Raw genomic sequence first — 11,448 nt, forward strand, 5'->3', positions numbered from 1 at the left:
GGTCGCAGCTCATCTGCGCAGATCTTCCCCTATCTCGACTACTGGCTATTGAAGGCGGGCTCACCCCAGGCTGTCGTCTCCCACCTCCAGACTATGGCCAACCACCTGCATTCGCAGGGGTACACCATCATTGTTCCGAAGACACACCTGATTTCCTCTCAGAAGTTCCTTTTAATCGGAGCAGTTCTAGACACAGCGCAGTTTCTGGCTTATCCTCCCGAGCAGTGAGTCCAGGATATTCTGGCTATGATTCCGATCTTTTAACCTCTATCCCGGGTTTTGGTCAGAATGACCCTGAGGCTGCTGGGCCTCATGGCCTCCTGCATCCTGCTGGTAGACTATGCCAGGTGACATATGCGGGCTCTGCAGTGGGACCTGAAGTTCCAGTGGACACAGCATCGGAGGAATCTTTCCGATTGTGTCCAGATCTCGGAGGGCACTGCACACCAATTGCAGTGGTGGCTAACGAACCAGGATTGGGTCAATGGCAGATCCTTCTCCCTTCCCCAACCAGAGTTCACAGTGGTGACAGATGCATCACTGCTGATGAGGGGCGGCCACATGGGAGAGGTGGAGATCAGAGGCCTCTGGTCTCTGGCGGAGTCCAGGCTCCATATCAACCTCTGGAGCTTCGGGTGATTCATCTTGCACTAATGGCATTCCTTCCCTCTGTCCGGGGAAGAGTGGTACAGGTGTTCACGGACAACACCACCGCCATGTGATACGGCAACAAACAGGGCGGGGTGGGGTCGTAGTTCCTATGTTATGAGGCTCTCTGTCTGTGGACATGGCTGGAACATCAGTGCATGTCCCTGGTGGTTCAACACCTGGCGGGTTCTCTGAACGCCAGGGCTGACGAACTCAGCCGCTGGTGCATGACGGATCACAAATGGTATCTTCACTCGGAGGTGGTTCAAAGTCTCTTTCAGCAGTGGGGAGAGCCTTGGTTAGATCTATTCGCCACCGAAGAGAGCGTGCAATGTCAGCAGTTCTGCGCTGTAGAATTTCCAAGGCGGCACTCGCTAGGCAATGCTTTTCGTCACAAGTGGAGTTGCGGTCTTCTATACGCCTTTCCGCCTATATCTCTTCTGCCCAGAGTGCTGAAGAAAATCAAGCGTGACCTGGCCCAAGTCATTCTTGAGGCCCCGGATTGGGCACAAACAGTCTGGTAACCCTAGCTCTTACCCATGGCCATCGATCCTCTGATCTGACTGCCTCTTCGGGAGGATCTTCTGTCGCAGGGGACGGTCCTCCACCTAAACCTGTCCAGCCTCCACCTCCTTGCGTGGAGATTGAGCGACGACAGTTGACCGATTTCGACCTTCCTCCCGAAGTCTGTAATGTTATTTAGGCAGTCCGGCCTCCCTCCACTAAAACGGTATAGGCCTGTAGATGGAACAAGTTTGTGGCATGGTGCACAGCAAAGGCTGTGGATCCCCTTTCTGCCTCCCTTTCAGAAGTTCTCCTCTTCATTCTGTCTTTGCCCCAGCAGGGCTCTGCTCTGGGCACTCTCAAAGGCTATCTTTCGACCATTTCGGCCTTCCTCCAGCTGGCTGCCTGACCAGCTTTCTCTTTTCAAGTCACCTATTGTAAATTGCTTCCTTAAGGGCATTACTCACTTATGTCCTCCAACTCCTTTCGTGATGCCCCAGTAGGACTTGAGCCTGATTCTTATTTATCTTATGTGTTCTCCTTTCGAGCCGCTACATAACTGTCCCCTCAGACTCTTAACCATTAAAAATGTCTTTCTGGTTGCCATCACCTGTACTCGCAGGGTGAGTGAGCTACAGGCCCTTTCTTCTAAGCCTCCTTTCCTGGCTGTCATCAAGACAAGGTTGTTCTCCGCACTAAGCCTTCTTCCAGAAGATCCAGCAAAAACATATAGTCCTCTGTATCCATTAGAAGCAGAATTTCCTGGAGCGACAACATTCTGAAAGATTGGGATTTGCTGAACTTGTTCAATGACCCTAAATCCATTATCTGCCTACATTTTCCCGTCTTCTTCTCTATCAAGAAGTGGGAGTAGAACCCCAGATTGTGTTGATTGGGCTGCACTTCTTCGATTGCCTGCTTGGTTAAGAGCAACTGGATCTCCTTCTTGAGAATACGGAAATGACAATGAGAAGTCCTTCGTTGAGGCCTATTCGTAGGCTTTTGAACAAATTCCAGGGTGTGACTGTGTCGAAAAACATCTAACACCCACTTGTCGGAAGATATGAGCTTCCATTGATTGAAGAATTTGGAGCAAACTAGGCCAAATTGAAGTGGGACTATGGTAGCAGGGGCCTGTGGATCTTCATGGTCTCTTGTTAGAGTTGTGAGCCTTACCTCCTGATGGTGGGCGTCGACGTGCTGATGGTCTTGAATAGGCAGGTTTTGAGGTTTGCCGAAAGGGCTGAGAAAAATACTGTGCACGAAAGCCCTGTTGATGATAGGTCTGGAAACGCTGTTAAAGCTGGGGGCGAGAGAGCTATTGACCTCTGCCTCTGCCCCGGAAGGAAGTAAATCTTTTTTTGTTGTAGGTTAGCTAAAGATTTAGCTGTCTCTGTATCCGCTTTTATTGACTACAATGCTTCATCTACATGTTTCCCAAAGAGAAATTCGCCGTCGAATGGCATGTCCAAATTTTTGCCTGAACTTCCGGTCGAAAGGCCATAGCCTTTAGCCACCCTTGCCATCTCAGTATTACTGCTCCCCCCATCTGTCTGAAGGCCTTTGACGAAACGTCCATGGCCACGTCAATCATTTCGGAAGCGGCCTTTTCCCTTCCAACAGCACCTCCTGTGCCTCTTTCTTTTTATCCTCTGGAAGGAATACCAGCAAAGACGAGATGTCGGACCACATCTGGCGGTCATACCTTCCAAGAATAGCCAAAGGCATTGGAGGCTCTAATGGCAGTGGCTGACAAAGTGAAGAACCTTTTGCCGATTTTATCCAATCGGCGCACTTCCTTGTCAGGCGGAGCCATACACGGAGAGGAAGGGTTCAACCTCCTTTGAGCTGCCTGCATAATGACTGAATCAGGCCAGATGCCCAATCCGGCACGCAGGAGAGTCCTCAAGCGCCTTGTATTTTTTGTCTAACTTGGGTACCACCGCAGGAATAGAAGCTGGCGTTTTCATCAATTTTAGGCCTTCTTGCCATAAGAAGTCTACAATGGGACTGTAACGAGAGGAGCGTTCTGTTGTAGGCTTGAAATCGTATAAAAAACACTCCGTCTGCTTGACAGGCATGGGAAGGTCAAAGTGCCTGGAAGTGCGCTCTAGCAGATCAAGAAATCCCACGATATCTGCAGGCAGAGAGTTGGCTGGAGGCAGGGTAGGAGAAGGTGGAGTTGGAACCACACAGTCGTCCCACTGGTCATGGATATCCTGGTCCAACCATAATTCCCTTTCTTCCAAATGCCGGTTGTCATCATCCTGATTTTGTGCAGGAGCCTGCGCAGGAGGCACTACAGTCCTGCTCTTCTGCCATGGAGGTAGTACCCGCAATGCAGGAGTGGTGACTTCCTGAACCAGAGGTGGAGCAGAATTTGCTTCAGGAAATCTCCTATAATAGTCATTCAGTATTAGCCGAAGATCAGACATCAATGACACCGGGATATTTATGGAGGGTTCTTGAGTTTGCTCTTCCTGCTCCTCATAAGGATAGTGTTCTTGGAAAGCGTCCAAACTTTGAGAAGTAGGACGTCCCCTATCCAAAAAAGAATAGTCCCCCTCCAGAAAAGTGGATGGATCATCCATCATCTCTTCCTCCTCTGAGTCCTGGCAATTAACGCGGAGTTGCGAAGGACTCTAAGCAGGACCAAAAGGCCCATCATCTTCAGACTCCTGAAAGTCTAGAAGGCGAGTAGGAGGTAGAGGAGAAACCTTTGAATAATCCTGCACAAGTGAAGGCGTCTTTTCCCTCGTCGACGGGGTCAATGACGGGATCGTTGACGGAACAGACTGCGGTGGTAGAATAGTCACAGACGGTGAACGAACTTGCTGAACCATCGATGGTGAAGCTCTCGCTGCAAAAGATGGCCTAACAGCAGCTGCCAAAAGTGATACCACCACTGCTATCATCTACGCGGCTGCCGCCGTAGTCTTAACCGTCGTCGTAGTAGGTGTCGCTGGTGAAACAGTTTACGGAGCACCTACTGAAGCGGAGCCAGAGGTCGTAGACTGTGTTTCTTAGTCGACGGGCCCATCGACGTGCGTTTTCTGTCACCTGAAGAATCCCTGGAAGGAGAGAGAGGCGTTGACGGAGGGGCAGAACCCGACCTTTGGCAGGACGATGAGGGACCGGGCTGGTCTTTTTTTAACTCTTTTCTCCTCAACCGTCTCCTCACTTTGAGACCAGGACTTTTTAGGGTCTTTAAGCAATGAAGAAGATCCTTCTTCTTTTCTCTTCTTGGAGGAGGTATGGAGCTCCAACAGGATCTTCGACGAAATAGACTGCAGCAGTGGAATAGTCGCTGACGGTGAACGAACTTGCTGCACCGTCGATGGTGAAGCTCTCGCCAAAAAAGATGGCCTAACCACAGCCGCCGACGGTGATACCACCACCACTGCTGCCATGTACGCGGCTGTCGTCGTCATCTTGACTGTCTTCGTACTAGGTATCGCTGACGAAACCGTGGACTGAGCACCTGCTGAAGCACAGACGGAGGTCGTAGACTGTGATTTCTTCGTCGACAGGCCAGTCGACATGCGTTTTCTGTCACCTGAAGAATCCCTGGAAGGAGAGAGAGGCATCGACGGAGGGGCAGAACCCGACCTCTGGCAGGACGATGAGGATGGACAGGGCTAGTCTTTTTTTTTTTTTTTAAACTCGTTTCTCCTCAACGGTCTCCTTACTTTGAGACAAAGACTTTTTAGGGTCTTTAAGCAATGAAGAAGATCCTTCGTCTTTTCTCTTCTAGGAGGAGGTTCGGGGCTTCTAATCGGCCTCAGAGTCAGAGTCCTTTGCTGCTCTTTTGCTTTGCTGCCAGAGAAGCAGTCTACCCCACGGTCCTTGAGGGATTTTGAAGAAAAAGTACCACAGTACTTGCATTCTCTGGGCTTGTGCTCTGGGTATAGACAGTAGAGACACTCTTTATGTGGGTCTTACAGGGCCTAAACTACGCTATTTTAGACTCTGACATTATGAAGAAAAATAGGTACTTATACTACTGACTAGTACCTCAGAGGAAATATGAAGTGCAGTGATGAACAGTTAGCTGGAGTTGAAAAGGGCAACATTAGAAACACTGACTGAGCAGAGCTCAGCGAGACTCCCTAACACACGACGTGCTGTAAGAAATCTGAGGTATGGTGGCCCTGCAGGAGAAGGAGATTCTATGGTCTACGCTCTGATTGGCTAGAGTTTGGGTGTTTTATAACAATGATAATAGGTTGCTAAAGCTAGTGAATTCTTATGGGCATTTCAGTGTTAAGTTTTAAAACTATTTTACTGTTACCGTGGCACTCCCACCATGACGACAGAGAAGATTCAAACATGTGCATCTATAAAAGATACAATACTGGAGAACTTGTTCATCGATATTTAGTGAATATTGTTTCTGTGGGAGCCATTAAAGCAAATGTTCACTTTTAGTCCTCTAATGGACCCATGTTAGTGTCCCATGCCACTCTCAGTTTTTTAAAGTGCCAAAGCCATTCATAATTCGTGATCAATACAGCTCTATGAGGTCTTTTAGGGGCAGCTGGGGCAAAGTGAGTTTGGAAAAAGAACAACTCTCAAGAATACAACACCATGTGGTGGCTAAACACGACCTGGTAAGGGCATGGGGGCTACACCGTGTCCATTACTGGCCGAATGGAGAAGGGGAATGTACATGTACATGTTAGGAGAGAAAACGACCTACATAGCATGGGGCTGCCTCAAAAAGTTCCGGAAAATATGAAAGCCATGGGTAAAAACATTATGGTCTCACGCTCACTGATTCACAGTGATCCCTCAGGGGTGGGTATTGGGTGGGGGGAGAGGGGGTGACTTCTGTTACCCCCTGAGAACATTCAATTGTTGTTTGCCTGTATAATGCTAATACTGACATGTATTGCTTATGTACCACTGAAAGAAATCATGTGCCCAGGATACTCGTACTGTTTTTGAACTGCAATTAAGAAAATGCTAGTAAATACACCCCCCCCCCCAAAAAAAGAATACAACAGCATAAGTGGGAATTCTACGAATAGTTTTTTGATGCCCTCACACACTCCTACGGATGTCATGCTTCATCATTGGGCATTGCTCCTCGCCGATGGTGTAATGTCCTACGGACCCCATGTAGGGTTACTTTCGCTTCAACTAGACAATATTTCTACAACTGATACTTTGTTCTTTCATTTGGTTTCCCTATATTACATATGCCCTCTGTGGGTATTTATACACACATGGCCCAGGTTCATTAACCCACCATGTCATCTATATGGTCCCTTTTCCATATAAGATGATACTTCCAGCCACAGCAGCCATTATCATATACTCAAAGATGGCTACCTATAGTGATAAGGCGCTGAATGCTCTTCCATCCAGACCGGTTACAAATTGACACAATGACTAGCCCCCAGAATGACGTATTTCACGATTATGGAGTGTTTCCTGTGTTTGCTTGCCTCTTATGTGCTTATTCTGCCCCAATATCATTCATACACTAACTAGCTTGCCACTCTAATACCAGGTCCAAGATTGCTGCCACGATTCCTGTACATTGAGACAGCACTCTGTCTATTGCCGCCACAAGGCCATGGCCCGCTTATGCTGCATTAGCCGCACACGTTACCGCCTCCCGCAGCCGGCACGTGATCCATATTCCGGATCACAACACACCTATGAGTGCTTGCCCAGCCATCTACCTTTAAAAACCTGAACGCCCCCTCTGCTCAGGCTCCATACTGACAAGCAGAGGAAGGTAGGTCTCGGGTCCTCCACACACTGGTGTTATGTGAGTACGGCTCCCCGAGGCTCCGATTGTTTCTCTTGTTACTTTTCGCCAAACTTGGCTCCCTAACATGAATTCTGATGCTTATGTTAGCCAGACCTAATTTCTATTTTAGTCAGCAGCAGTGCGCTGACCTCTGTATCAGCCAGAGGTGATCTTTTGAATGTTACACAGGGTAAGAGCCCTTTATGAGATACATAGGAGTCACACGACATCCCACGGTATGATACTAGCATGTGTGTTTTCTCTATGTGTGTTGTGTTTTTCTCTGTCTCACTTAATGATGTATAAGAGATAACAGTTTTCACTGTTCACATCTTACGGTCAACCTTTGAGTGCCACCCACAGCATGTGCATGCCAACATGTGGAAACATTTTTACTCGCCCTTCAAGAATCCAATGAGATATCATATCAGATATGCTGCCTTCTAATTTTCCTTGTTTGCTAATTATTCAATTTTCCAGGTGGACGATCATAACGTATCTACTTCTACACCAGGTACTTTACCACTAAGTAATACCTACATAATATAGCACATCATAGGTGTGGGGTAGGCTCACCACCCACCTTTTAAAGGTCCTGATGAGGTGCCATGGATCTGTTAGGGCCCATTACGAGCAAAACATGTTGACCTGATTACACTACTTCTCACACACAGCTACTTGGGTAGGTTACGCCTTTTTTGGTCATCTTTATACTGGCAGGAGAACCTCCACATTGAAATAGTTACTCGATATATCCTAGACCGTTTAATTCTTTATTCCCTTACTTTTTTACCACCCCACACGCCCTTTACTCCCTTGTACACACACCTTCCATCATACGGTCAAAACAAGAGATCTCCACCAAAGTGACCCTTCGTGGGGCCCATAGGGCAGTGCAGCACCGGCCCGTCGAGACACAATGCCCAATGATTAGGCATGACATCCTTAGGGGTGTGTGAGTGCAACGAGAAACAATCTACACGATTCCCCCTTATGCTCTTGTATTCTTGAGTCGTCCATCTTTTTCTTTAACCTCCTTTTTATAGGAACAGTACCTGTGAGGTTGGCATTATGATTGCCTTCGGAACCTGGGTATCGGACCTTTATTGGCACCTATCCCCCTCCCCTTCTCTTTGTTGTGTGTACAAGGTGAGTTTGACCTCAGGAGTTCTAAAATTGGGACCCATGAGCAATTTGATAAGTATGATGTCATTGTATGTCGCAATTGTAATAAGATTTCTCAAAACTCCTCAAATAGTTCTTCAAAGGTTGTAATCTTGTTAAAAGGAACACAATCTCCCAGGGTTGAAATGCCAAGATAATCCCATCCCATAAAATGCTTCAAAATGGCTACCTGAGGGATTAAGCCCAAAGCAATAGCTGGGTTTCACAAGTGTTCTTATTATCCCATAGTATTTGTATCAATCAATCATTCAGTACATTTATAGAGCGCGCTACTCACCCGTGAGGGTCTCAAGGCGCTGGAGGGAGGGGAGGGGGGTGTCGCTACAGCTCTAAAAGCCAGGTCTTGAGGTGTTTCCTGAAGGTAAGATGGTCCTCGGTCAGTCGTAGGTGTGCGGGGAGGGAGTTCCATGTTTTGGCTGCCAGGTAGGAGAATGATCTTCCTCCGGTGGTGGTTCTGCGGATCCGTGGGACGGTTGCAAGGGCAAGGCTGGCAGAGCGTAGCTGGCGGGTGGTGGGGTGGACGAGAGGTGGTTGTTGAGGTATTCGGGCCATTGTCGTGGAGTGCTTTGTGTGCGTAGGTGAGGAGCCTGAACGTGATCCTCTTGTTGACAGGGAGCCAGTGCAGGTTTCTCAGGTGGGCAAATATGTGGCTGTGGATGAATCCCAGGTTGCGTGCGTGGTCCGTGGGTTTTGGTACTGAGCCCAGAGCTGTGGGCCACCAAGAGTCGTCCCAGGCGGAAGGGGATTGTCCGAGGATGAGGACCTCCGTCTTGTCTGAGTTCAATTTCAGGCGACTGGGTTTCATCCATCCAAAAAAACAGGAAAACAAAGTACCTCGTTCTAATCAGGTAGTACATCTTTGAGGTGGTGGTGCGTGGAAAGTGGTGACTTACAAAGATCATGCACAGTTCTATAGTACATTTCCTTAATGCAATGCTTAACTTCTGATATGACGACTTATACATAACAATTAGTTGCCACATTTCTTTTCTCCAAGAGAAAAGAAATGTGGCAACTAATTGTACTACCTGATTAGAACGAGGTACTTTGTTTTCATGTTTTTTTCCCCGTTTTTCCACAGAACATACTGCTGAATTTTATTCATGTTATAATATGTTTAGATTTTGATTTTGTCACCTTGTCCCCACATGACACACACCATGTGGTTTTCTGCGTCTTGCGTCGCTGCATTACAACTATGATGATTAATACAAATAGCAGCTCACCACGACAACAGATCTCTTTGATCACACTCACTTTGCATTATGAAATGAAATGAAAATGAAATGAAAAAAAGAACTTCTAGAGCGCACTGCGGCCAAGCGGCTTCCTGGCGCTGAGGAACACAACCGTATCTGCCAGGAGTCCAAGGGATTTAGCCAGGGAAAGCCTGAAGAAAAAGGAACGTTTTGAGAGCTTTACGAAAGTGTGAAAAGATAGGAATGGAACGAATAGAGAGAGGGAGGGTATTCCAGATCTGGGGAGCCCGCACCGAGAAGCGGGTGCCTCCGGTGCGGGATTTGCGGAAGCGGGGAACGTGAAGAAGAGAGAGAGAAGACGAACGAAGAGAACGGCAAGGGACGTGAGAAGAGATTAGAGAATTGATAAAGAGAGGAGCAGAGCGGGCATGCGCCCGAAAAGCCAAACAGGCAAGTTTAAATTGGGATCTAAAATGAACGGGGAGCCAGTGAAGGGATTTAAGGACAGGGGTGATGTGGGAAAACTTAGGGAGACGAAGGACAAGACGGGCCGCCTGGTTCTGGATGGCCTGGAGCCGGCGAGTTTCGTAGGCCGGAATGCCTACGTACAGGCCATTTCCATAATCCAGGCGGGATGTAATAAGGGCAGAAATGATGGCTTTGAGGGCATCAACAGAAAAAAAACGGGAAATTTTTCGAATGAGGCGGAGGGAAAGAAAACAAGAGGAGATGACAGAACTGATGTGCGCATGCATGGAGAGATCATTACTGATCTTGATGCCCAAGGTCCGGACAGAAGAAACTGGGGAGGGGGGAGGACCAAAGGAAAGGGGCCAGTGAACAGAGGACCAGGGGTTAGAGGGACCACCGGTGAGAACAAGCTCTGTCTTGTCAGGATTGAGCTTCAAATGATTGAAGCTCATCCATTGCGAGATAAAGACAAGAGTAGAGCTGAGCTTGGGGAGAGAGTGAGTAGGAGAAGATAGGTCAAAGACGAGCTGGAGGTCATCTGCGTAGTTATACACCGAGACCCCCAGCTCAAGAAGAGAGGAAATGAGGGGGCGGATATAGAGATTGAAGAGAAGAGGGGAAAGAGAAGAGCCTTGGGGTACCCCACAAGTGACCGGGAGGGGGGGTGCAGAGAAATCAGAGAGGTGAACTGCCTGTGATCTGCCCTGAAGAAAGGACGCGATCCAAGAGAGGGCGGTGCCCTGGATGCCCGCTGCGCTGACACGGTCGAGAAGAATGGCATGGTCGACCGTATCAAACGCAGCGGACAAATCCAGGAGGACTAAGGCCTGGGGGAGATTGCTGTCAGCCTTCCCTTTCAGTTCATCCAGGACCGCAAGGACCACACTCTCAGTAGAGTGGCCAGGTCGAAAGCCGGCCTGGTGAGAGGCCAGGATGTTATTCTCCTCGATGTAATTGGAGAGACAAGATGTCACGTAGCTCTCAAGAATCTTCCCAAGATAGGGAAGAAGGGAGATCGGCCTGAAATTAGATGGAAGGGAGGGGTCCAGGCCAGCTTTCTTCAGGATAGGAAGCACAATGGCAGTTTTAAAGAGAGAGGGGACAGAACCCAGAGCTAAACAAGAATTGAGAAGGGTTAAGGGAGGGGTAGGGCAGCTGGTGTATAGGGTTCTAAGGATCCGAGCGGGTGCACAATCCGCCGGAGAACCGGACTTGACCTTAACAAGAAGGTTGCGGAAGAGCTCAGGTGAAATAGGCTTGAAGCGATCCAAGACAGAGGAGGAAGAGAGGGAATGATCCGGCAAGTTAGGTAGGAGCACGATCGGAATGTTAGCCTTGATGGTGATTATTTTATTGATAAAATAATCATTAAGAGAATGGCAGAAAGATTTAGAAGGAGCAGGGGAAAGGCTAGCACGGTCGGAGGTGGCAAGACTACGCACCAGTGAGAAAATCTCGCGAGATTTATTGGCCGAGAGGGCTACGCGCTCCGTAAAATATTTGGATTTGGCCGCTAAGATGGCCAGTTTGTAGTTATTTAGAAGAGCCTTGTAGTTAAGGCGGAGGGTGGGGCAGTAGTTACGGCGCCAGCGACGCTCAGAGCGCCTGAGCTCTAATTTCAGGGATCTGAGGTCGTTGGTAAACCACTTGTGAGCATCGTGAGGGCGGGCTGATCTGATC

This window comes from Lissotriton helveticus, chromosome 1_1 (genome assembly GCF_964261635.1).
Source record: "Lissotriton helveticus chromosome 1_1, aLisHel1.1, whole genome shotgun sequence".
Classification (NCBI taxonomy): Eukaryota; Metazoa; Chordata; class Amphibia; order Caudata; family Salamandridae; genus Lissotriton; species Lissotriton helveticus.